The following is a 26,657-nucleotide window of genomic DNA, read 5'->3' as shown; positions in this document are numbered from 1 at the left end:
TATACGTCCACACAAAAATCAACACAACGAAGTGATCCCCAATTATAACTTCAAAAAAGGCAACTATGATCTTATAGACAATGATCTCTCATCCCTTGATTGGCAATTTCTATTTACTGGATGCAATACTGTTGAAGACCATTACAACATATCTTTATTTGAAGTCAAAAGAATCATCAAACTATATGTACCAATAAAAACTCTCAAAACCAGAAAAAACAGATTACCCATAACAATAAGGAAGCTTCAATCCAAAAAGCGATCACTTTGGTGGAAAAACAAATCTGGTCACGTTGCCAACTTCAAAAGCTGATACAAAAATTTATGCCACCAGATAAAGACTGAATGCACCAATTATCACATTAAACAAGAGGAAAACCTTCTATGCACCAATTCCACCTGCGCTTTTTACAATTTTGTAAACAACAAACTAAAAGACTCAAGGTCCATCCCACCCCTGATAGGACCTAATGGTAAAGACTGCAACGACAACACCATTAAAGCCAATATCTTTAACACATTCTTTAGTTCAGTATTTGTAAACAGCAATGGATCATGCCCAGTATTTCCTAGTCGAACCACAGACAACTACAATGATCTAATACATATCAATTTTACAGAAGACAATGTTGAAAAAGCACTATGCAATCTAAAATCATCTCTATCTATTGGACCGGACAGAATATGTGCCTACTTCTTAAAAAAGCTATCCACTGCCATAGCAGAACCTCTAAGAATAATCTTTGAAAAATTTTTCAGGACCAGCTCCTTGCCTAATCTATGGTCACTAGCCATGGTCATCCACATTTTCAAAAAGGGAGACCCCAGCCTAGTTGAAAATTACAGACCAATATCTTTATGTTGCGTCATCTGTAAAGTCATGGAATCAATTATTAACCAATCCATTACCCTCCACTTAGAGACAAACAACCTACTCTCTAAAAAACAATTTGGTTTCAGAAAAAAAAACTATCCTGTAATCTGCAACTCTTACACTGCAAAAACATATGGACAACACAACTTGATCAGGGCAAAGCAATAGACGCAATCTACATAGACTTCTGTAAAGCCTTTGATTCAGTGGTACATGACAAACTACTCCTAAAACTAAAATCATATGGTATCTCTGGATACCTGCATAACTGGATAGAAGCATTCCTGTCAAACAGACAATAAATGGTCAAAATTGGGAACGTCGTATCAAATTCTGTACCTGTCAAGAGTGGTGTCCCCCAAGGCAGTGTTCTAGGACCAACTTTCTTCATACTCTACATAAATGACCTCTGTGATCATATTAAGAGCAACTGCGTTCTCTTTGCTGATGAGGTAAAGCTGTCCAATACCACAGACAATACTGCTACCCTTCAAAAAGACCTTGACTATGTATCAGAATGGTCAAACAAATGGCAACTTCAAATCTCAACAAATAAATGCTCTGTCCTACATATTGGCAAAAAGAAAATCAGAAAATAAAATACAAGCTGAATAGTCAAGACCTTGTTGATGATCCAAACTCTGTTAAGGATCTTGGAGTATTCATCTCTAATGATCTAAGTGCTAGAGCCCACTGTAACTACATAGCCAAAAGGCGTTAAGAGTTGTTAACCTAATCTTACCTAGCTTTTTCTCTGGTAATATCACACTACTAACTAGAGCATAAAAAAACATTTGCTAGACCAATACTTGAATACAGCTCATCAGTCAGAACATTACGTATCTGATATTAACACAGTTGAGAAAGTCCAGAAATATTTCACAAGAAGAGTTCTCCACTCCTCTACTTGTTGCAGAATACCTTATGACACCAGACTTGAAATTCTAGACCTAGAAAACCTAGACCTACGCCACCTTCGGTCCGATCTAAGTATAATAGATAAAATTATATACTGCAATGTCCTACCTGTCAATGAATACTTCAGCTTCAACCATAACAATACAAGAGCACATAATAGATACAAACTCAAGGTTAACCGCACCAAACTTGATTGCAGGAAATACGACTTCAACAACAGAGTCAATGTTTGGAATACTCTACCTGACTCTGTGGTTTCTTCCCCAAACCCCAAAAACTTTAACCTTAGACCGTCTACTATTGACCTCACCCCTTTCCTAAGAGGTCTGTAGGGGGCGTGCATAAGCGCACCAACGTGCCTACCGTCCCTGTCCTATTGTTTCTTTTATTTTCCTTATATGTATCCATTTCATGTATTCATAACTATGTCTATACTTATATCTATTATCTTGTAAGCAATTGACAAATCAAATAAATAAATAAATAAATAAATAAATAAATAAATAAATAAATAAATAAATAAATACATACATACATACATACATACATACATACATACATTTATTTCTGGCAGAGTTTGGGGCAGAGAAAGAAAGTCTTCTGCTGCTTCTGCTGCTTTCCTTGCATGAAACAAAAAGAGCCTGCCTGCCTGCCTGCCTGCCTCCCTCCCTCCCTGAGAACGGAGCTGGAGATGGTATCTTGCGATCCCAAATAAAGAACGATCAATCAGTAGGAAAATGGGGTGGGGAATTTCCTGCAGACTTTTTTTGGGATTTTCCCAGGGTCTCTGCTGCTTTTTGCAGAGACCCTGGGAAAACGTCAGCAAGCCACCATCAGTCAAAATTCATATTAGTGGTGCGTGGGATTTAAAATTGTGAGTTTGGTGGTCCCTGAGGTCCAAAAGGTTGGCGACCCCTGATATAGAAAGCTTACCTATATTATTTCATCTCATGATCTTCGTTTTACTCTTTTTTAAAACCAAGAATTATTTTTGAAATAAAAGTGTTTGTTCATTGAAAGTACTTGTAAGAACCTTTCTTATTAAAAATGTGAATTGGTATTTGTTTTTGTTTAAAACCACAGGCATAGGAGCCCTTTTTGAACTGTTGCTTCTTACTGTACATCAGTGACAAAATTGCTTGTCTTGGAGATGTAATTGGCAGGTTTTTCTGTCTTGACAACCTCTGGACATGAAATGGAAAAGCCAGTGACTGATTTTCAAAGGGCTTTGTCCTTGCCAATGATTAGATGTAGCAATCTGGAATAGGTGACTTTACTTGCTACTTGTATCTGCTATAAAACTAGCTGAAATTCATAAGGAAATCACAGAAGAAAGCTGTTGTGTCCATAATACAAAGCTTTAAAGGCAAGAAGACTTCTTGATGGTTACCTATATGGCACTTACTTTTTATTGTGTGGATCCCCAACATGAATGAAAGGGACATGCTGCCATAAAAGCAGAAGAACAAAAAGGCAGAGAATGTGGGTGACTGGGTACGGGAAATATGTTATGGAAAGCATATGTGTGGTTGCAGGGGAGGAAACTGTTCATCTTAATTTGGATTGGTAATGTATGTCCTCCCACTCTATAATTGTTTAAATTAAATCTGAAATTATGACTGAATGCCCTCACAAAGAAAAAGGAATGGAGGAGAAAGCAAAGGTGCTTGCCAACAGCCATTTCCTGCTTAGCCCCAGGACTGTATTCGATATTGCTCTGGCAGGTCAGGGAAAAGCTATCTTGGGCATGCATTGCACACAGTTTAGTACACCAGAGACAGTGTGATGCCTGCTGTTCTTTCAGCAGCTTTTCAGTGGCAACGAAGCTAGAAACCCTCGTGAACCAGCAAATTCACTCGTACTTTTCTACCTTGGTGTGCCCAGCTTACATGCTCAATGACTGCACGGTAGGTTGTCATTTTATGTGAGATCATATCCTTTCCATGTGAACTGGTGGCAAGTCTGATCACTCACATCTCCAGTTGGGTTAGAAAGATTGCCATCTGAGGAGTCACTGCTAGCAGACAATATTAAATTATAGGGTAGAATGGTTTGACTCAGAATAAAGCAATTTTCTTTGCCAATGACTTTCCTTCTGTTAAGAGTTTTCAACACCAACCTTGGGCTTTATTTGTTTGCTCTTTTATTGAACTACCTCATTCATTCAGAAATATTTCAGTGCATGGTGAGAAGCTAGCTTAACTGTTTACCTCGTTTCCTCTGTCTAATGGTAAGGTTGTCCCTGTAGGTGGCAAAGGTTTATCAGTGAAAATGGACTATTCTCAAATAATTCTTTATTTGGATAGGTTTTTTTAAATTAATCATACTTGCACTTCTGTTTGTACAATCATTGCTTTTAAGTAGTTGAGTGACTATGAGGATTGAATAGCTGGGTATTTTTCGTTGCTCCTGATGTAGAGTAGCAATTTTAATCCATATTGTGATAGTAACAACACTTCAGGTTAATTAAACCTGAATACAAAAACCCTGTATTATTAAAATGCTACCATAATGCAGGGGTCATAATCTTTTATGCAGTGTATAAATGGTTATCCAGAATGTGGTCACAATTTTTGTCCTATTCTTGGGCTATTGTGGAAAATCTTTCATCAATTGTATTATTGGGCAACAGCACTGGGAACAGAAGGATCTTCTATTATAATCATACTTGGATGACAGTTTTATACAGAAGTGAGAAGAGCCATTTAGCAAAAAGTAGGAAGTTGGGAGAAACGACATACAATAATTACAATCAATACTGAAACCTCCTGAGAATGAGATCCATTAAGGCTGAATTTGATTGTCAGGAAGTATAGAACATGTGAGAATTTGGTTTTATCTGTATTAGTCATGGGATGGATTCAGGCATTTCCTATTTTGAGAGGTCCTTGCTGCTCTCTGAACTTGTTTTCTTCCAGACGTTTCATTACCCTAACTAGGTAACCTCATCAGTGCTAGTAAGGAGTGCTGTTTGCTGTCAGTTTGTATTCTGATGTCTTGCCTGTCTGTGTGGGTAGTGGGACTCTTAGAGATTTACTGATGGCTCTTTGGCCATTTCTTGACTGGGATATTGCTTGCTTGGTTGTTGGTCTGAATTTGACCTTGGAGTTAATCTATGCTGATCTGAGTGCTGATTTCTGGTGGAGAGGTGTTGGAGTCTTTTTCTCTTTTGGGCTGGTTGATTGTCTCTTTTGCATAGTCTATAGATGTTGTTAATGTCCGATTTTTCTATTTAAGAGCTGACACATACCCAGTAAAGATAAGTTTTGCCTTTAGAGAAGTAACAACACACTTATATTTATAAGGTTAATATTTTTTTGCCGAAAAGGTCTGCAAGAAATTATCAGAACCATCCCTGATAACTTGGGAAACTCCAAATCATTTTGCTGAACTCTTGTTTCCCCCCATTCACAGACAGCATTTTTTGAGCATTAAGCAAATCCAATTCTCTTTGGACTTATAGGTGATATTTGCCTCCTTAATATAGTTTTCTATCAACATTTGATTTATTTTTGTAAAGCTTGAGATTCCGCTGAGTATGCATCATAATATACATGCTCTTTTTGTTAGACAAAGGAGGTTTGTTTTAAAAAAAAAACTTCATGGACATTAAATAGTCATTACCTATATTTACTTAGTATTTGAAGGTGAATAATACACTGTTAGTTATTCCATTTGAAAAAATCATCCAGGAATTTTTTTAAATTTCAAAGTACTTGATTCAACCCCGTCCTCTGGTTCCTTAGTCTTCCCATTTGGTTGTGATTCTCTGTCTGCTAAGCATGGTTACTGGGACACCACTTTATGTTTCCATTTGGCACAATATTCAAGGGATTATGGGAGGAGGGGAACCCGACCACAGAGTTAGACAGAAACAATGCTTTGCTAGCATGCTGATCTCTGCAGGATTTCTGCCCAGAGATTCTTTGCAGCTGCTAAAAGACGAGACATACCCTTATGGTGTATACGGTCAGCTCTTAAATAGGAAATGCCTGGATTCATCGCCATGGCTATTGTTATCAGCATTATATAATGTTCTTTGACTTAGGCAAACTGGTGTCCCCCATTGCTAGATTATGACTCATCTATCGAGCTAGAAAGTCTAATCACTGAATAAAATAGGAACTTCAGGAAGGATTAAGTTATCCACCCTGTTTTTCCTGTTTTGGTTCTTAGGTTTCACCAATGGGAATACTTTTAAAGGAGTCATATCTAATTAATATATAGTTTTTTTTCTTTAAAACCTGCCCACTGATTTGGGTTTTATAAGATCAAGAAGCTATCTAGGCCAATAATCTAAAGATGGTTAGTTTTGATTCTGCAGGTGCATTTGTGAGTGCTAATTATGACAGGAAAATCATATCAGACTCAAAAGCATTTGAAAGTCTTTCAAAAACAAATCAAAAGATTCTACTGCTCAAAACAAAATGCAAGCAGCTATTTTGGAGCTAAGTAGAGATAAAGCTTTGGGTGGTATTTATAAGATTAATAGCTACACTTTAATAATGATATTCTTCTTTAGATTTTAGACAACCTTAACCAATATGTTCAATATTATATGTGGTGTGAGTATGACTCATGAAGGAAGAATGATAGTGTGCCTCAATCTATCAGCTAGAACACAGGTGTCAAACTTGATTTTGTCACATGACATATGATGAATCACGAAGTTTTTTGCCTTTGTGGAATTGGGGTGGGCATGGCCTGCACATGACGCATCTGCCCATGGGCTGCCAGTTTGACAGGTCTGAGCTAGCAGGTTCTACAGGCACTTCTTAATAAAAAATTAGGAAGTCAATTGAAAATATGAAAATCAGTTTCATCCAATAGGAATATATTCCAAAAGTCAAGAAAGGACAATATGGGACACTATGTACTATACATACAGAGGCCTAAAAAAAATCTCCCTATCAACAGCCAATAAAGATTTGATTATGCCGAGTCACTAATTGTCTAACTTGAAGGGAGGACAGAAGGCAGGAAACAGGAGAAGACAGATAAGACTGTCACAGAACTGTTTGGATTGTATACTGTGATGAGAAACTACTGATGTGGCTTCTCCTAGCATTACGACCCCCCCCGCCCCCCCCAAAAAATCAAGCTTCCTGAATTTCTTTAGGGCAGACAACTTTTGGTGTATACATAAAATGTATGGATAGATGAAAGACACGTGTTCTTTCCCAACTTGATGTTATCCCAAAGTGTCATGCCCCATCTGAGTCTGAATCTAAGGAGGAAGCCGATCAGCTGACAGGGAGTGAGAGTGTGGCTCCGTTGGCTGTGGAGGAAACTGGGGAAGGGCAAAGTCTGGCTGGGCAGAGCAGGGAAGAGGCAGAACAAGGGAGAGACAGTTCAGAGGAAGACCCAGGCCCACCCCCACTTCATCCCAGGGCACTCAGGGAAGAACAGAGAAGAGAGCAACGTGGGTTGGGTTGCGTGGCTTACGGAGGAGGAAAGGGCCTGTTTCCCTTCATTAACCACAGCTGGGAAGATAGTTTATAAAAAAGGCAGACTGTGTGCGACATGCTGCTGGGAGCAAATGTGACGTTATCTTGTGCTCTCATGGCTTATATGTGTTCCTGACATCTTCCCAACTGTGTGAGTTTTGCCATGCCTTCAACTCTGAAATTCTTGCTCCTGCCCTGCCAAACTAATTACTTCAGTTTGGCTTGTTTGTACTGAAAATTACAATTTGTGTTGATGACCTTCTTCTGGACTTAATTTTCTGCAGTCAAAGGCTGTTCCTGGGAGAGTTTTTCTCCAGCCAGAAGGTAACCTAGACATTGGGGGCAAAGTTGGAGATAATAAAGGGATTGATTATTTGATTGTGTTGCCTTTATGCCACACCCCGGGTCATCACACAAAGGGTTGAGACTATGTGGATTGGAGTCTAGGGCAAAGGGAAGGGTCCAGTTTGGGGAAGGCTTAACAACTTTGTAAGTCTTTAACTGCCCTGAAGAGAAGGGACAGCAAGATAACTGCTATGTTAGGAAAAGGAGGCAGGAAAAACCTTGGATGGGGTACTTAGTTGCAATATATCCCCGCAGAGAGTTTCACAGGGGTGAAGGAAAGTGAGTTGTAAAATGGGGTCACTGTAGAAAACTCTCTGTTGCTGACAGAAAATGGGGTGTGTAAACCAAGCATTGCCTTGCACTGCTCCATGAGTACCTGAAAAGGTAGTTTTCTGAAAAGCTGACTCCTAATAAAAGAAGAACTGAATCACAGTGTGGATGAGACCAAGCCTTGTAATGAATCATGCTATTATCACATGATATCTGTCTGCCACCTGCAGGTTGCAATAGTTATCTTAAGACAACCCCAACATGAAAGATCAAATGCAACATATTTAGGTGACCTCCTTTGGCAGATGTCTCCAAACTTGGCAACCTTAAGATTTGTGGACTTCAACTCCCAGAAATCCCCAGCCAGCATAGCTGGCTGGAGAATTCTGGGAGTTGAAGTCCACAAGTCTGAAAGTTGCCAAGTTTGGGGACCCCGTCCTTTGGTATAACAAAACCAGTCATCCTATTTAGAGGCAATATATCTTTGAAAGAGATTTTGTTTTAACATCTCTGCATTTTCTGTTGTTGGTGCAAAGCTTGCACTTGCATCTATTTTTGGAGCACACTCTTCATCTGTGCTATTAATAAGGGAATGGATCTTATATATAATCTATAGTTATCTGTAGCACAGGCATGATCAGAGAGGAGTTAAAATCAGTAACATGGTGGATGGTGCTTCAGAATGGAGGATTCCTTTTGAACATGTGTATTATGACATACAAAAGGGGGAAAACTTGCAACACAATGCACTGTCATCATCTCGCTGATTTGTTAACCCCATCCCATGCAAGGACACCTATGTTTCCAGGTTACATTTTTAGCTCCTCCTGCTGCAACATGCTGCTGACTGAACATTGATAGAGGAGAGGCAATTGGAATATGTGATCTCTAGACTGCCTTAGTTATCAGGGCATTTCCAAGTCCAAGCCAAAATCTTTCCCAGTATTTTAAGGCAATTTAAGCTTGAGACCAAGTTCCTTGAAGAACTTCTTCACCCCAATATCAATCTGCCTCTATGTTAGGATTGGAATCCCTTCTCTTTGGCTCTTTTGAGAGCTTTTACATTCATTAATATGAGAAAAGGTGATCTCTTCGTGATAATCTACTGTTGTTTCGTCTAACTTTGGAATTCATCAGATCTCACTACAGGTAGTCCTCACTAACTGACAGTAATTGTGACCAGGAGCTCCATCGCTAAGAGACACAGTCATATAGTGCAATTTCATGAGATCATGTCAACTTATGAGAGCAGTTCCAGCAGTCCCAACTGCCATCGTTAAGTGAATCTTGCATGGCTGCAGCACCCTGTGGTCATATGATAACCATTTGCAATTTATGGGCAGCTTCCTCATTGACTTTGCTTGTCAGAAGCTGCCCATGAATGTGGCAAATGGCGATTACATGATATGGGGCCACTGAAACATTGGGAGCTGGTTGCCAAACAACCAATCATGTGATCATATCATAGTGTGGCAAATAGCTACAAGTACAAAGAGTCTGTAATTCATTCAGCACCATCATAATTTTGAACAGTCACTGAATAAACCCATATTAAACAAGGACTATCTCTGCTACCCAGTTGTAAGAAAGTCCTAAGGATATAATTGCACAAGACTTCCTTTTCTCCCCTTGTTTGGAGCTCTGATCTAAACTCCCACAAGGTCATTTTTCTTAACCAGAAAAAGAAGTCAAGTGAATGGCTGCTTTAGCAGCAGGAACCATTCATCTTTGTGTATTGTTCCTTTAAAGCAAGAATTGGCAACACCGGGCCATCAAATATTGTTAGGCTGCAACTCTAGCTCTGCTGGTATTGGCTCATGAGAACAGGAAATCAGCAATATATGAGGAACCATGCATTGCCTATCTATTTTGTAAGGCTTTTAGCTTACCTGAAAAATTCTGCTCTGTGTAGCTACTATGCTTGACTTACAGAAATTAGCAGGTGACACTTTTCAAAGGAGGAAGAGAAGTATGTCACTCATTAGCATCAACTAATAGAGGGAGAGTGACAAAAATAGGCAAGTGTCAGAAGTGGGGCTACTACAGCAGACAAACAAGCATTTTGCCCTTACATTTTGAACATCCTTCATGCCTTATGAACACTATTTAATCTTCGAACCGTACATCTCTCTCTGGTTAAAGTAACATGTGTTTCATGTTCTGAAAGGTTAAGGTCAAAAGACCTGTTCAGTTTTTCTTTGGCAGACAGAGAAAATCAAGTGTTTTTTTGGTATTTTTTAAAAGAAGAACTTGGAGATTTACAGAGTAAAAAGCTTGGCTTTGTAAGTAGCAAATTACTGCATCTGCTGAGAAACTGAGGGAATGTTTACTTAGCTCATAATTCTTTCCCCTCAAATGCAGAGTTTCTGTTGATCTTGGCAGCCTTTGTAAAAGACCAAAACTGATGGAGTCAAACCAAGTTAAGCTTCTCCTTGGTATGTTACTCATTTCATGGAACACAGTCTCTGCGCATTGTATATAGTCTATCTTCAAGATGGGAAGCTTCCATAGCATTTCAAATTCTCCTTGAAAGCACAGACAAAGTGGTTCCATGTGATATATCAAACTTTCTTGCAGGAACTGAAAACTTAAATGTATATGTGCTTCAGCTAACTCTGAGTTAAAGCCTGCTCTGTTGTTGATGTAAAACCAGAATTATTGGTTGAGATGGATGGCTATAGAAATTGAATAATAAAAATCCTGATTATTTCCCCTCTTTAGAAGAATATGATGTACAAAAAATGTTAATACTACCAGAAAGGCCTGCTCAGATTGCAGAACGGAGAGTGAGCAGATTGGCAGCTACAATATTGGAGTAAAATTTTGCTGCAGTAAAATAAATGAGAGGCTTGCTTCTGAGGTCATCAGTAATGGAATGGAAGCTAACAGTCCTGGTTCTCTGCTTGTCTATAGAGATTCTCTGTCATCCAGGTAATGGTTGTCCCAAAGGTGCTTTTTCAAGAGGCAACTGGACTTTCTCATTTTTAATTTTGGAGATGTTTAGCTTCTCATCCAAAAAGCTTCTTCATCTCTGACTGGATGGTGGGGAATGGAAGGATTTATACTCCTCGCAGACAACTGGTCATTTGCATTCTTTTTAGAACAGGGGTGTCAAACTGGTGCCCCCTGGTCTGGATGCATCATGCACAGACCCCACCCACCCCAGCTCAGTGAAGGGAAAAACATTGTGATACATCACATGATGGCAATGTGACGTAGTGAGTCTGATACCCATGTTTTAGAGAGACATTGAGGCCACCTGGATGTTTATCTGTGTAGTCAGGATCACCTGAGTAGTGCAAACGGGGGTGGAGTCTTCTTGGAACTGTTGAAAGGACTGTGTTGAAGACTGGAGATATGTTATGTTCTGAGCATGGGCGCAAGGAATGGAGACGAGGCAGTGAACAGTGAACTTCAACTCTTTATTAACGATTAAGAAACAGAGCAAAAACCCTGGGCAGCAGCAGCTCTTTTATAGAGCTGGCTGCTGACCCGTTAACCAATGACTTGCGTTAAGACGTTTAAATTGTACCCAATGAGAGACGTTCAGCTAATAGCCAATCAGGTTGCTCCGTAAGGACCAATCCCAGCTCGCTATCCATGGGCCAATCAAAAGTGCAGGATTACGAGCCTGCTTTTCTAGTAAGGTTGACAAGTTTTATTAAATAGTTTTTATTTGTTTATAACAAGATAGATGATGTCCTCTGCTTATTTGAGTGTTCCTTCCTCATCCTTTTCTCTGTCTTCTCTTTTCTAAGCTTGGACCTAGGATTTGGTACAATCTAAACCTTCCTTCCTTCCTTCCCCCTTTTTCTCCATAACAACCATCTGAGTTGGGTTGGATTGAGAGTGACTGGCCCCAAGTCATCTAGTCAACTTTCATATGTATTGTTTGTGGGATACAAATGCACAACAGGTGGAAGTTTGATCACATCATCCTGGCCTGCATCTTTACTCTTTTACCCCATCTCTTTGTACTGGACATTTCTTCTGCTGAAGGCTAGAGTGTCCCCATTCCTTTAAGAGAATGTTTTAGTACATTTGCTCCAAAATGGCAGCAGTATAATTTATACAGATACCTTTTAGGTTAACAATATTCTCCTCAAAGCAGCTTCCAGAAATAAAATTCTATTCACTAAAAAAGCTGATTTCAATAATGGATTGATAGGTGAACTACTTATAGAGATTCAAAACTCTGAAGCTTTTCTTAAAGGCAAAATGGCAATATCTGCTTTAAAAAGATGGCAGAAGCATTTTTGCATTTTTCCCCAACAGATCTTATCCTTGAGTCATAGTTAAAAACGAGAGCTAGCAAAGAAGCTGGTACCTGTAGTGCTATGGCTGGCAAATTAGCTTCTTAAAGGGTACTGTTAATCTGATGTGAACATTTACTGAATATTTGTTCCTCAACATGAAAGCTTCCCTTAACTGCTAACATTACTGGAAGGTGAAGCTGACCTGAAGGAAGATAAAACTGTCAGATCATCTAGGAATCAGGAAGGGGGAAATTAGCTTAAAACCCAGATAATTTTTACAAGTAATGGGGAAAAGTATATTTTGACATATAAGGCAAAATTCCAGCAATCAATCAGTCAATCAGAATAGAATAGATAGAATAGAATGGAATTCTTTACTGGCCAAGTGTGATTGGACACACAAAGAATTTGTCTTGGTGCAAATGTTCTCAGTATATATAAAAGAAAAAATACATTCATCAAGAGTCAAGAATCATAAGGTACAACACTTAATAGTCATAGGGTACAATAAGCAATCAAATCATTCTAGGAAACAGTCAATGTAGATTGTAAAGATACAAGCGACAAAGTTACAGTCATACAGTCACAAGTGGGAGGGGATGGGTAATAAGGAGTGATGAGAAGATCAGTAACATTAGTGCAGACTTTGTAATAGTTGAACAGTGTTGAGGGAATTATTTGTTTAGCAGAGTGATGGCTTTTGGGAAAAAACTGTCCTTGTTTATTTATTTATTTATTTTATTTATTTATTTTGTCAAGCAATTATAAGATAACAGGTATAAGTATAAACATAGTTATGGATATATGAAATGGGTACATATAAGAAAAAGAAAAAATAGGACAGGAACGGTGTCCAGTTGTTCTGGTGTGCAGTGTAGGAGTTGAAACAGTTTATGTCTGGGATGTGAGGGGTCTGTAAATATTTTCACACCCTCTTTTTGACTTGTACAGTATATAGGCCCTTGATTGAAGGCAGGTGGGTAGTAATTGTTTTTTCTGCAGTCCTAATTATCCTCTGAAGTCTGTGTCTGTCCTGTTGGGTTGCAGAACCAAACCAGACAGTTATAGAGGTGCAGATGATAGACTCAATAATTCCTCTGTAGAACTGTATCAGCAGCTCCTTGGGCAGTTTGAGCTTTCTGAGTTGGCACAGAAAGAACATTATTTGTTGTGCTTTTTTGATGATATTTTTGAGGTGACCATTTTAGGTCATGTGATATAGTAGAACCTAGAAATTTGAAGGTCTCTACTGATGATACTGTGTTGTCTAGTATTGTAAGAGGTGGTAGTATGGGAGGGTTTCTTCTAAAGTCTACCACCATTTCTACGGTTTTGAGTGTGTTCAGTTCCAGATTGTTCTGGTTGCATCACAAAACAAGTTGTACAACCTCCTGTTTGTATGCAGATTCGTCATTGTCTCGAATGAGACCAATCACTGTTGTATCATCTGCAAACTTCAGTATTTTAACAGATGGATCATTTGAGAGGCAGTCATTGGTGAAGAGAAGTGCAGAAAGCACACAGCCTTGGGGAGGGGCTGTGCTAATTGTACAGAATAGAGCTGGAAGGACCTTGTAGATCTTCTAGTCCAACCCCCTACTCAAGAAGGAGACCTTACACCAGGGGTGTCAAACTGGCAGCCCGCAGGCTGGATGCATCATGTGCAGGCCATGCCCATCCCAGCTCCGTGAATGGGAAAAACATCATGAAACGTCACATGATGGCAACATGACTCAGCAAGTTTGACACCCGTGTCCTACACCATTTCAGACAAGTGACTGTCTAGACTCTTCTTAAAAACCTCCAGTGATGAAGCACCCACAACTTCTGAAGGCAAGCTGTCCCACTGGTTAATGGTTAGAAAGTTTCTCCTTAATTCCAGGTTGCTTCTCTTCTTGATTAGTTTCCATCCATTGTTTTTTGTCCTGCTTTCAGGTGCTTTGGAAAACAAGTTGGTTCCCTCCCCCCACATTACAGTCCTATCCTATGGGGTGAAAACCTATGTTTGTGGTCTTGACCTTGCATGCTTGCATTGGAGCATGTTTTTTTTTTAATGGTGGAATGCACACCTATAAGCGTTGGTGGTGTCCAGAACCAGGTCTTCCTTGCCCTGATCTCGTTGCTGTAAAGTTTGCCAGCAGACTGCAAAACTATCTGTGGTTCTCTTCTTGTTTATTTTATAGCTCCCTGTTTTTGTCTGTTTCTTCAGGCTTGCAATTCTTAACCTTTTAGGAGTATAAATTATTTATACATCTAACTCTGTAGGCAGAAGATGGATTGTGAGATGATGCTGGGGATTTTGTTGTGTTATATCCCCTGTTTGATTTTATTTTTTTAATTTGGAGGCTAAGAATTTGCTTCAGGGTTCGTTTAAATTTGCATTTTGAATTTTGTTTAACTTCTTAAAACAATTTTTTTTTTAAAAAAAAGAACAACAAAGAGAAGGAAAAATGGTGCTGGGATTATTGCTTGAAAGCTAAATCATTGATGGTATGTAATATCCCACAAGGTTTTATATTCTCTTGTCCTGTTTTAACATCTACATGAAAGTGCTGAGGGAGGTTCTTTGGAGTAGGCCACTATCAGTATGCTGATGAGACTAAGCTTTATTGCCCCCTACCATCTAATCCCAAGAAAACCATCAGTTCCCGTGAGTGTTGATTAATCTCAGTAATAAGCTGCATGAGAGAGAACAAGATGAAATATGTATAAGTATATTGGAGAAGTGGGACTTAGGGACTGACACAAAGCCAGTTTTGGAAGTGGCTGCACATCCCTAGAAACAGCTGGTCTGCAGTGTGTGTGTGTGCGCTTTTTGACCCCAGCTGTCAATGGCTGTATAGAGAGGGTAGCTATGGTGAGGGAAACATTTGCACAAATGCAGCTTGTGTATTAACTACAACACTTTCTGAATCACATTTCCAGGCATAGTTTACAATGCATCTTAACTCCTGCAATGTGCTTCCCCCCCACTTCTTTTAATTCTGAAAAGTATTTGGAAATTGCAAACCCAGTGAAAAAACATGGCAGCTGGAGTATATTTATACTGAAAGCTCTGCACTGGTTGTCAAATCCTTAAGGAACACAGTTTAAGGTATCAATATGGACGTTTCGAGGCTCCACATTACATTTAAAATAATGTTAGTGTGTTCCATATGCTACTGACCACACTGCGCTTCACTATTTTGTTATTGCTTTTTTGGATATGGAGCATTTCAGAATGAAGCTGAACTTAACTATGAGAGCTAGTGGACCTCTGTTGAGTTTATTACTCCTAAGTCAGCAAGACAACAAAATAAGAAATTCCTTCAACCAGCTCAATCAGGAATGACACAGATTCATTTCTGAGAGAACAGTTACTCTCCTCTGTGTTCTTAAGGCAAGGATTGGGGAAGACACTCCACAGGAAATCAATAACCTCCTTAGTATCTTTTAAAGATGTAGGCCATGCTATTTGGTACAGGTATTTTTAACTCATATTGGCGTTAGTGTCACTTCAAATTATGATTTGATTCCAAATGTATTCCCCCCACCAAACCTATCAGTTAGAATGCATATAAAATGAACGTATGAATAATGATTACATGGAACATTCTTAAGCAAAAGTAGACAACATATAAGCAATTATTTCAATGTAAGACAGGAGGTATGAATGTCATACCTCATTCAGGCAATGAGAATAACATGGATTCAGATCTCCTGAACTATAGCTGAAAGCAGTTGGATAGTTGTGTTTTGCCAGAGGCCTAAGACAGATCTTTTTGTAAATTTTGTAAGAATAATAATGGAAATCTTGAACTGGATTTAGATTTATTCAATTTAATTGGCTGGCAATGAAAGCAGTTGAGGTTTGATTTGAGGCCGTGGAATGTTCCTGGAAACAATATTACCAAAATTGGTAAACATAATGCTATAATATTATACTTATTAATATATATTGATACAACCAAATACTCAAGGTTTGGAGATTAACAATCCTCGATCCTTAATTTGTCAGTATGTAAAGATACAGTAAATTTAGAGGTGGTATTCAGCAGGTTCTGACCAGTTCTGGAGAACCGGTAGCGGAAATTTTGAGTAGTTCGGAGAACCGGCAAATACCACCTCTGACTGGCCCTGCCCCCATCTATTCTCTGTCTCCTGAGTCCCAGTTGATCAGCTGGGTCTTCTTTGGTTGCCCTGCACAGGAGAATGGAGCTGGAAAGCAAGTTAGTGGGTGGGGAGGGAATGGAGATTTTGTAGTATCCTTCCCCTGCCACGCCCATCAAGCCACGCCACAGAACCGGTAGTAAAAAAAATTTGAATCCCACCACTGAGTATATTATATGCTAGGCATTTATGCTGGAAATAGAGGGACTGACTTGAACAAGTACATATTGTTGAAGAGAGACAGACTGATTTTAGGGAGGGTCACTCCCTTTATTAGCCATTATTGTATTTGAGATTTTATCTTAAGAATATGTGTTTCCTTATATGCAGCTTTTACAGATATGAAAGCAGCATTTGATTTTATTTCCTGAACAATATTTATGGGGGGTGGGGTTGTATTAAGCACAACTTACATTGTGGTTCTTCCCTGAAAATCATATGCAGTCTTCAAGGGCACTTATTAAACACTTACTGTAGCCCGGAAAGTTGTTGGAGAAGGTTGTATCTTTGATTTACTTTGATTTAATTTTTATTTAAATGATGAAATGAACAATCTGAATAATTTGAATTTCCACAACTCTAAATTAGTAGGAACATATTCCCAGTTTAGTCTACACAGGCAATGTGGTACTTACTTCTAGTATCCCCATAGGACCCAGAAGAGCCTTGGGGGGGTCCTCATTAAGTACAGCAAAGAGAATCAGCTGGAGATAAATAATAAAAAGACTAAAACTGTTAAGTATGGAGAGTAACGGAGACCAGACATCTGACCAGTGACTTCAACTCTTTAATAAAGTAATAGAACATAACAGAGCAACCCTATGGGCAGCAGTAACCCTTTTATAGGGTTAGCTGCTACCTTATTAATCAATGAAAATGTGCAACAAGTTCAAACTACTAACCAATAAGAATAGTCCCAAAAGTGGCCAATCAGGGACTAGTTCTGGCCCAATCCCAAGTTGTTGTATAAGGACCAATCAAGTGTACAGGTTTTCAACCCCTAATTTGCATTTAGGTTATTCACTTTTATTGATTCACAACACCCTCCCCTTGGGTTCCGTTTGAGGGGAGCTGTAATAAAATCTCAAGATAGGCAGGCCGTTTGGTCTGCCTGGATGATTTCCGAGGCTCCACTGGGTTTTGTCTAATGTCCGGTTCCGGTGGAGCGTTTGGATGACCTTTGTTAAATTCTATTTCGCTGCACGGCGATTCCGTGCTGCATTCACTGTGGTTGTCTCTGCTACTCCGTGTTTCTTCGGGTTTTGCAGTTCGTTTTCCCCGTATTAAAGTTCCCTGAAAACGTCAACTCCCTCCCCGCTTCACGCCCGGTGCTTCGCTGGGCTGTAGGGCTCCCGCTGACCTGCTATTAGTTGTATCAAAGTCAATTCCCTCGATACTTCCTCCCCTTGAGTTGGTGAACCGGGAAGTCATGGCCGCTGGGTGGTAATCTCGATCGGAGCTGGTCTATGTGGCGTTTCCACACCCTCCCATCGTCTGTTAGCAGGCGGTAAGATCTAGGCCCGTGAGGTGGGTAACGGTTGCGGGTATCCATAACGGGTCGCCGGAAAAGTTTTTGGCAAAGATTAAATCGCCTACCTTAAATTCCCGGCATTTGCTGCTGGAGCCGAAAGGTTTTTCCGGTGCGAAGCGGGTGGAGCCGGTCAAGGTGTGATCGTATTTTCCGCCCCATAAGAAGTTCAGCGGGTGTTTTGTTGGTTACGCTGTGGGGCGTGATGTGCTGCAACAAGAGAATTCGATTGATTTTCGTCAATGTTGCCAAATTCCATTTTGTGAAGGGTCTTTTTACAAATTGTACCATGCGTTCTGCACGTCCATTCGCCGCAGGGTGCGCGGGCGAGGTTAGCGCATGGCGGATGCCCGATCAGCAAGATATTGTTCAAAGGGCAATGCAGTGAACTGTGGGCCGTTGTCCGAGACCAACACGTCCAGAAACCCGTGTGTGGCAAATAGTCTGTTTAATTTATTAATAACTGAGTCTGTTGTAGTTGTGTGCATTCGATAAATCTCGAGCCAGTTAGAATAGGCGTCGACAGTAATCAGGAAAGTGTGACCTTTGGTAGGCCCCACAAAGTCAATATGAATACGGGACCACGGTCCCTCGGTGTTTCCCATTCGGTTGGGCTTGCTTTAGGTGGGGCGTTGCTGACGTCCTGGCAACGTTGGCAAGTAGCGACCCAGGCCTCGATTCTTTTGTTGATTCCTGGCCACCAAGCATAGCTGCGTGCGAGTGATTTCATCCGCACAATACCCGGATGTCCCTCATGCAATACCGCCAAAACAGTCTGTTGCAATTTGCCAGGGATTACGACTCGATCGCCCCACAAGATACAGCCTTTTTGGGAAAACAGCTCGGTTTGGCGGGCTTTGAAAGGCGCCCATTCAGGTGCTATTTGGTCCGTCGGCCACCCCGTTCAACCCAGCGTAATATGTGTTGCAGAACTGGGTCACGCTTCGTTTCAAAAGCAATGTCTCTAGCCGTCAAGGGTGGTGCATGTAGAGCTTTGATCTGTAGTGTTGAGAGGGTTGGGGCTGGATCCACAACAGCGTCTGGGAGCGGTGTTCTGCTCAATGCATCGGCGTGGAGAATCGATTTCCCGGGCGGTGTTGCAAAGTGTAGTTGTAGGCCGCCAGGAATTCAGACCAACGGGTCATTCTGGGGGACAATATATACGGGTTGGTTTATTACCCGCAATGATCCCCAGTAGCGGTTTATGATCAGTGATTATTGTAAACGCACGGCCATAAACATATTCATGAAATCTTTTAACTGCAGCAACAATAGCTAAAGCTTCTTTGTCCAGCTGACTATAATTTCGTTCAGCTTTAGCTAAGGTTCGCGAAAAAAACGCGATGGGGGCCTCCGCTCCGTTGGTAACACGTGGGCCAGAATTGCCCCAACCCCAAAGGTGATGCATCACGCGTGATAGTGAGCGGCAGAGTCTCGTTGTACTGCATAAGTACTGAATCAGAAGTTAGCAATTTCTTTACTTGTTGGAAAGCATGTTGTTCCTGTTGCCCCCAAACCCACGTTGCTTTTTGTCTAATAGTCTATGCAATGGTTCAGCTACTGTTGCTTTGTGGGGTAAAACACATTATAGAAATTGATAAGTCCAAGGAACGCCTGTAGGTCTGCCTTGTTCCTTGGAGTGGGTGCCTTTTAATTGCTCGTAATTTGTCTTCGGTGGGATGAATTCCTTGGCTGTCCAGGAGATATCCCCAAAATTCTACTTTTCGGTACATAACTGGCATTTATCTTTTTTTACTCTGAGGCCTGCATTTTGGAACCTTCGTAAAACCTCTCTGAGTCGTTTTTCTAGGATATCTTTGTTAGGTGCGGCGATGAGTACATTGTCGAAATAGGGGACAACGCCTTTTATCCCTTGTAACAACCTTTCCATTAAACTCTGGAAGATTCCAGGGCACGCTTACCCCAAATTGGAGCCGGTTGCATTTAAATGCGCCCTATGTGTTACGATCGCTTGCGCCTCGGCTGTGGTTGGGTCTACAGGCAATTGTTGATATGCCTGGGCTAGATCTAGTTTGGCGAAAACTTTCCGCCGCCCAGGGAATGGAGTAAATGTTGCACTACCAGTACTGGATAAGCACTTTGCTGCAGTGCGTGGTTTAATGTGGCCCGGTAGTCTCCGCAAATTCTTAGGGACCCATCAGGCTTGATAGGCGTCACTATCGGGGTTTCCCAACGGGCGTGGTCGGTGGGTTCCAGTACGCCCTGCGCTATTAGTTTATCGAGTTGTTCGTCGATTTTAGGCTTCAAGGCGAACGGCACCCGACGCGGCTTAAGGCGGATGGGTGCTATCTCAGGGTTCAAGTTAAACGAGATTGGGGTCCCCTTATACTTGCCTAGTCCGTTCGCGAAAACATCTTGGAATTCTTGCACGAGTGCTTCCTCCCAATTGACGCTCTCAGCCTTGTGGACTCCGGCTACAGTGATTCCGAGTGGCCTGAACCATTGAAGGCCTAGAAGACTAGGCCTGTCTCGATCCACGACCGTTAGTGGTAGTGCGATGGTGCGGTGTTTGAATGAGACCTGGAATTTGCGGGACCCGACAACGGGAATTCTGTTACCCTGATAGTCTTTGAGTACAATCCTTTGAGGGTTAAGGTCTTGGCGGCGGATCGTGGGAATGAGCTGTTGGAGCGTTTTCCACGATACCATCGAGAGGGAAGATCCCGAGTCTACCTCCATCACACAAGGTTTGTTTTCGATGGCGACCTTTACTCGGATTTTCCCGGCATCAAGGGATGTAGCGTGACCTATGGTGATTGTTTGGTGGGTCTCTTCCCGCGGGTTTCTTCACGCCTGGTGGAAGTGGTGGATGGTTTGTTTCTGTAGGAGTGGTTCAATTTTTCTCGGTGTGTGCGAAGAATCCTGAAGACTGGTATTCGGCCTGTCGGGGTTTGGAGTTCTGTTTGCTTCTGCAAACCTTTGTGATGTGACCTCGTTTCCCGCAATGACGGCAGAGTGCGTCGAGGAATTTGCAGCCGGATCGTGGGTGATTGGCTCCACAGCTGGCACACGGTCGCAATGAGTGTTGTGTGGACTGGTCTCTCTCCGTTCGAAGTCGGTTGACCTCTTCCTCATCGCTGTCGGACGGGACTCTAGGTCTTCGTGGTGAGTTGATACCAGGTGTCTCTCCGAGCGAGGCGAGGTATCAGTGGCGAGTTTACGTAACGGTGCATTGGTGCGGCGCATTTGGGCTGCCGACTTCTTGGTCGCCTCCGCTGCCGAGGCTTCTTTAAGGGCATCGGTGAGGCTGATGTCCCCCTTAGCCATAATTTTGCTCTGGATCGCGCCGTCTTCTAGGCCCAGAACCAGGCGGTCCCGGAGGGCTTCTTCTAAGTCTGCGAACCCGCAGAGGCTTCCTAGGTTCCGGAGGTCCGTGATGTAATTGGCGAGGCTTTCGCCCTTCCGTTGGTCCCTCTGGTAATATTCGTGTCTTCTTACTAGGGTTGGCACGGTGGGCGCATAGTGAGCCCGTAGTAACGGCTCGAGGACGTCCCAGTCCATTTCTTTTACCTCTGCTGGCTTGGCAGCGACTTTGCCATTTTAAACACGGTTGGCCCACAATGAGTTAGAAAGATAGCTCTTTTTGCCGGTTGTCGCATCTTTCAAATTGTTGGTCTCCAGAAACATCTGGAACCGATCCATGTAGGCCTCCCAGTCTTCGGTTTCTGGGTTGAATGGAGCGGGTGGTACGGCACCGCTGGCCATGTTGCCGTTGATGGTGCGTGTTCGACCACGTGCTCTGTTAGTTGCTCTGTAGGTTAGTCAGCTCTTCGGTCTCCGGATCCCATCCTCGTCGCCATTGTTAAGTATGGAGAGTAACGGAGACCAGACATCTGACCAGTGACTTCAACTCTTTAATAAAGTAATAGAACATAACAGAGCAACCTATGGGCAGCAGTAACCCTTTTATAGGGTTAGCTGCTGCCTTATTAACCAATGAAAATGTGCAACAAGTTCAAACTACTAACCAACAAGAATAGTCCCAAAAGTGGCCAATCAGGGACTAGTTCTGGCCCAATCCCAAGTTGTTGTATAAGGACCAATCAAGTGTACAGGTTTTCAACCCCTAATTTGCATTTAGGTTATTCACTTTTATTGATTCACAACAAAAACTGTTGTAACTGCCAAGAGACTAAAGATCTACTGGTGGCATATCAATGGAAATTTAATTGAACAAGTGCCACACTTCAAATATCTGGGGATGATTTTCTCTCCTTCTGGTCATGGGAGGCTTATAGAACATTTGTAACTCAGAACGATCAGTTAGAGTACTTCTGCTGCGGTTTAAACTTCTTTTGGAATAAAGGAAGCTATTATGTCCCCATGATTCTCAAACTTTGAAGCCGGATCTTTGGTATAACTTTAATTTGGAATGTGGTGAAGCTCTTTTTCTGACTTTCCTTCTCTGGAGATTATACATTTTTTAAAGGTCTGTCTTTCAGTCACTTGTTTGGTCTCAAGTACTAGATAATGTTTGTAGGCTGGTGTGATAAAAGCTGAGGCAAGGGTTAGAGTTAATCTGGTTAAGATTATCTCTAGTAATGTTTGCAGATGGATGCCAAACTTTGTGAGAAAAAATGCAGTTATTGAAAAAGTTATTTTTTTTACTTGGATCATCTACTGCCTATGATCCATGGGATAGGACCAAGTAAGAACTCTCCTAATGCAATCTATAATGGATAAGGAGCATCAGTCTGACTGGTTGGAGTCCCCAATCTTCCTAGTAGTGAAACTGAAAATACACAATAATATCTGCTAAATATGTTACATGCCTCTAATACACAGAAGGCCCTTCATTTTGTTTATTTCAGTACCATCCACTTTGTTGTGCTAGAGCATGGGTGTCAAAGTCATCGTGTCATGTTGTCAGCCTGTGACCTATTTGTGACACTTTTTTCTCCTTTGTGGAGCTGGGGTGGGCGTGGCCTATGCATGATGCATCTGGCCCGTGGGCTGCCATTTTGACAGGAATGCAAGCACCCTATACAGGAGTTCTTCATGTATGAATGTTTTCTATAGAGAGAACATTCATACATGAAGATCTCCTTTATAGGGTGCTTGAATTTATGTGAGGATGGCCAAACCAAAGCTACTGACCAATTGGGCTAGAAATCCTATTTTGATCTCAGTTTCTTTGCCATTTAGAACTGTAATTTAAAAATGCATATTATTTTAATTTGACTAAGTATTATTTTAAGGTATTTTAGTTCATTTTAAAAACTTACCTTATAAGTTTTAGATGTCTAGTTCCACTTATTTCTGTTTTCTAGCTTCATATGTTCTCTAGTGTTATTTTACACTATAAATTTTATTGTATCCCTCACCTATTTTATAGTTTTACAGATTAAACATTTTACAATTTCATTAACATTTATTATAAGTCCCCTTTAACAATCACCTGATTTTGTGATGAATGATTCTGTATTGTCTATTTTATTATTTATGCTAGTTAAAGACCCAAACCAGTTAATTAGTTAATTTTTAAATGTTTGAGCTTTGCTTCTGCAAATAACCTCAGTCACAACGTTACATTTTAAAAGTGTCCTTCGTAACATTGCCTGCATTTTCCCCTGCACACACAGTGTTAGGTATTCCCATATGCATGTTTTAGATAACAGCAGATATTTCATTTAGTCTTCTGAGCAGTAGTTGCATTTCAAAGAAACATCTCCAGTGCTGGGCCTCTCCTCTAAAAGGGCTCCTATTTAAGTCCCTCCTTGAATGCTTCCAGAAAGCTTGCTTGAGCTACCAATCAAAGAGCATTGGTGAAATATTCCATCTTTTTTTTACATTTACTTTTTTTCCCCTCATTGCTTACTAATGATTTAAGTCAGTTGTAAATTTTCCTTCCTTTCAGTGAGTGGGAGAGGATTTTGCTGTATTGTAAAATTGTACAAATGTTTCTTATCCTTACAGTACCTGTGTTAAATTTTAGCAGATCCAGTAATGTGTCCCCCCCCAATTCTCCTGGCCCTTTACCTTTTGCTCAACAATAGTTGCTAGGGAAGTAGGTTCTTTATCCCATGCAAGTAACTCAACCCTGCTTGGTTTTTAATTCATTGGATGCCAGCGATATCAGATCTGGGAAGCAGATACATGTGAAGAAATGCAAGCAAGAACGGAAAATCTCATTAATTGATGATCAGAGAGAGAAAGACTATCCCTAATGGCTTCTCCTTCATTCTTTGACAGGACTTCTTTGATCCTATTGTAGTAGCATGGCACATTATTCAACATCCTCTAAGTTTTTTTTCAATCTTGCTGGCTGGGGAATTATGGGTGTTGAAGTCCACACTTGCCAAGATTGGGGGAAAAAAACCCTCTATAAGCTCTTGTTTGCTATGGTAGAAAAAATGCAGCCTTGGTAAGAAAATAGCAGCTCAAGAGATGCAAAATATAAACAAGATAAACAGGATTAAAAAAAATTGATCCTAATCCAAATGTCCTTATTTTTGTGGCTAGCTGTTTTCTCCATCTCTCCAATGAGATTCTTTTAATAGATCAGTCATGTCACATTTTGACTGGCTCCTGAAAGAGCAGAACAACTTACCTTGGAATAACTTTCAGAGCATACATACTAATGACACTAAGCCAGTTTTTTGTAACATAGTTAGGTGTCCATTTGTGAGTATGATAATTAGCCTTCCTGTCTGTTGCATTAGGAACTGAAAAGAGACTTGTCTGTATTCCTACAGAATATGATGATATCAAGCTTGTTTTTTTAAAGCTCAGAACTATACTATCTGGAGTAGCAGCCCACGTTGTCCTCACCTTTGTCCCCATTAACGTTTCCCAATACACTTGATATCATTGCAAGCTTATCTGGCCAAGGAAACTGATCATACTAGGAAAAATTCACTGCATAAATGATGAAGCTACATTGTGCACTTTGTAGACATTAAACAAAACAAAAAGAAGACGCAACATCTTTTAATGCGAACAATATGGTAGGCATATTAAAAAGGAGGTAAATCTATTTTACTATAAACTTATATTTATCTGAAAGGAAATATAATCTATCCCACCTATAATGTAGCTGTAAAAAAATAGTAATAAAAGCAATGGGTTTTTTTCTGTCTAATTCTGGCCTTTGGGATGGGGGAATCATCTTACAATTCATTTCCTTTGGGCATGTAAATATCAATGGTGAGATTAAATTGTTTTTACTACCAGTTCTGTGGGTGTGGCTTGGTGGGTGTGGCAGGGGAAGGATACTGTAAAATCTCCAGTCAGAGGTGGTATTTGATGGTTCTCCAAACTACTCAAAATTTCCATTACCGGTTCTCCAGAACTGATCAGAACCTGCTGAATACCACTTCTGGTAAATATGTTCTGCTCTTAACATGAGCAAGAACAACAAGACAGAAAGCAAGGCAGAAACCAAACACAGGCCTGAAGCTCAGCAAAACTGAAATGTCTTCCCCATATGACCCAAAATCATAAGGATCGAACAACTGTGCTCTTCTGGAGAACAAATAGGATAATTATTAGGGGATAATACTCTAGTATTGGTCTCTTGATTGAAGTGACATAAAAGCATTTGTATTGAATACAAATTTGTAGAATTGTCAGTATTATTTCAGAAAGAAAGAAATAACCCACTGAAATATGTAACTCATTAAAAAAAAAACCATACAAAGGTGTAGAGACAATAAAATCAGGAGCTGAGTCAATGAATATTACATAAATATTACCACCAATCTTTGATGGTTTCAAAATCCCCAAGGTGTTGGCCATTTTTATGTTATAGTTTGTAGACTGAATGGTTCCAAGACATACCTGCATTTTATGTGTTTTCTTCTCAAAAATACATTCTATTCTATTCAATAGAATTTCTCCCCAGTTCAGAGCTATGAGTGCACATTCAGCTCTGACTATAGTAAGATTGCCTTTTTAAATATCTGTAGCTTAGAGCTACCAGAACAGGGCTGTAGAAATCCAGATGAACACTAAGCTGTCAGCAAAAAGTTGGAGTTTATGTAGCTTGGCTCTATTATAGTCCAATATACAGTAATTAACAACTAAAAGTCTTTCCATCGCTCCCTACCTGAAAAGCTGCATCTTCTAAATGTCTGTATGTTACTTTCTCACTGTATAGAGTACAAGGTACAGAGTTACGCAATCATTAAAAGTACATTTACTCTGACAATTAAACAGGTTCTGGTAGAATTCTCTTGTGCCTGTCTTACAGAAGATAATGAAACAGACATTGCATTAACACAGCAAACAAGTTGTGAAGGAAGCTTATACAACTTAGTCCTTTTTTCTTAACAATATGCAGTACCAAACAGTTTTATACAATTATGATAAATAGCAGGGAAAAAGAATCAAAATTTTCATACTCATAAATAGCCATGCAGTTCAGGATGCACAAAACAATTCATAATGTATCAAGTCTTGAAATGTTAGGAAGGCAACTGGCATGGAAGATTTTTTAAATGATGTAAATTTCAGGAAGATAATTCTGTTCAGTGGCTCATAAAAGAACAGTGTTAAACTTACCAACTTTGATTACCAGATGCTGGATACAATCATTGTAGATCATGTTTGTCAACTTTCCTTGGACCTCTCATTCGATGAATTTGGCTTTGGCCTATCAGACATGGCAGATTATTTTTAGCAAGCTGTTAACTAAGATAGCTTAGGAATCTGCACATAGAGGGCTGTGCAACCAGTAAAGGAAAATATTGGTAGCACAGGGTTGAGATGAGGGGTCTCTGAGCTTGCTTGTTTTCTTGCAGACATTTCATCACCCAAACTAGGTAACATCATCAGTGCTATTGAGAAGTGAAGTTTGCTGTCAAGCTTTATATTCTAGAGCATGGGTGTCAAACTCCAGCATCACATTG

General features: G+C 40.5%; 1 long non-coding RNA gene across 1 annotated transcript in view; it reads right to left on the bottom strand.

The window, feature by feature from the left end:
- LOC148132125 (uncharacterized) overlaps window positions 1-26,345 on the bottom strand; it is a 41,984-nt gene extending 15,639 nt beyond the window's left edge. The window contains exons 1-2 of the long non-coding RNA XR_015747615.1: window positions 26,311-26,345; window positions 25,856-25,992 (exon numbers count right to left, since the gene is read on the bottom strand). This is a non-coding gene — a long non-coding RNA (uncharacterized LOC148132125). The remainder of the gene's footprint in view (window positions 1-25,855; window positions 25,993-26,310) is intronic.
- Window positions 26,346-26,657: the final 312 nt, after the last annotated feature.

This window comes from Notechis scutatus, chromosome 2 (assembly GCF_049901735.1).
Source record: "Notechis scutatus isolate UNSWTSFEM ecotype Mainland chromosome 2, rNotScu1.2, whole genome shotgun sequence".
In the NCBI taxonomy this organism is placed as follows: Eukaryota; Metazoa; Chordata; class Lepidosauria; order Squamata; family Elapidae; genus Notechis; species Notechis scutatus.
The sequence above is the reverse complement of the archived record's forward strand: the minus strand, read 5'-3'. Positions and strand labels throughout refer to the sequence as shown.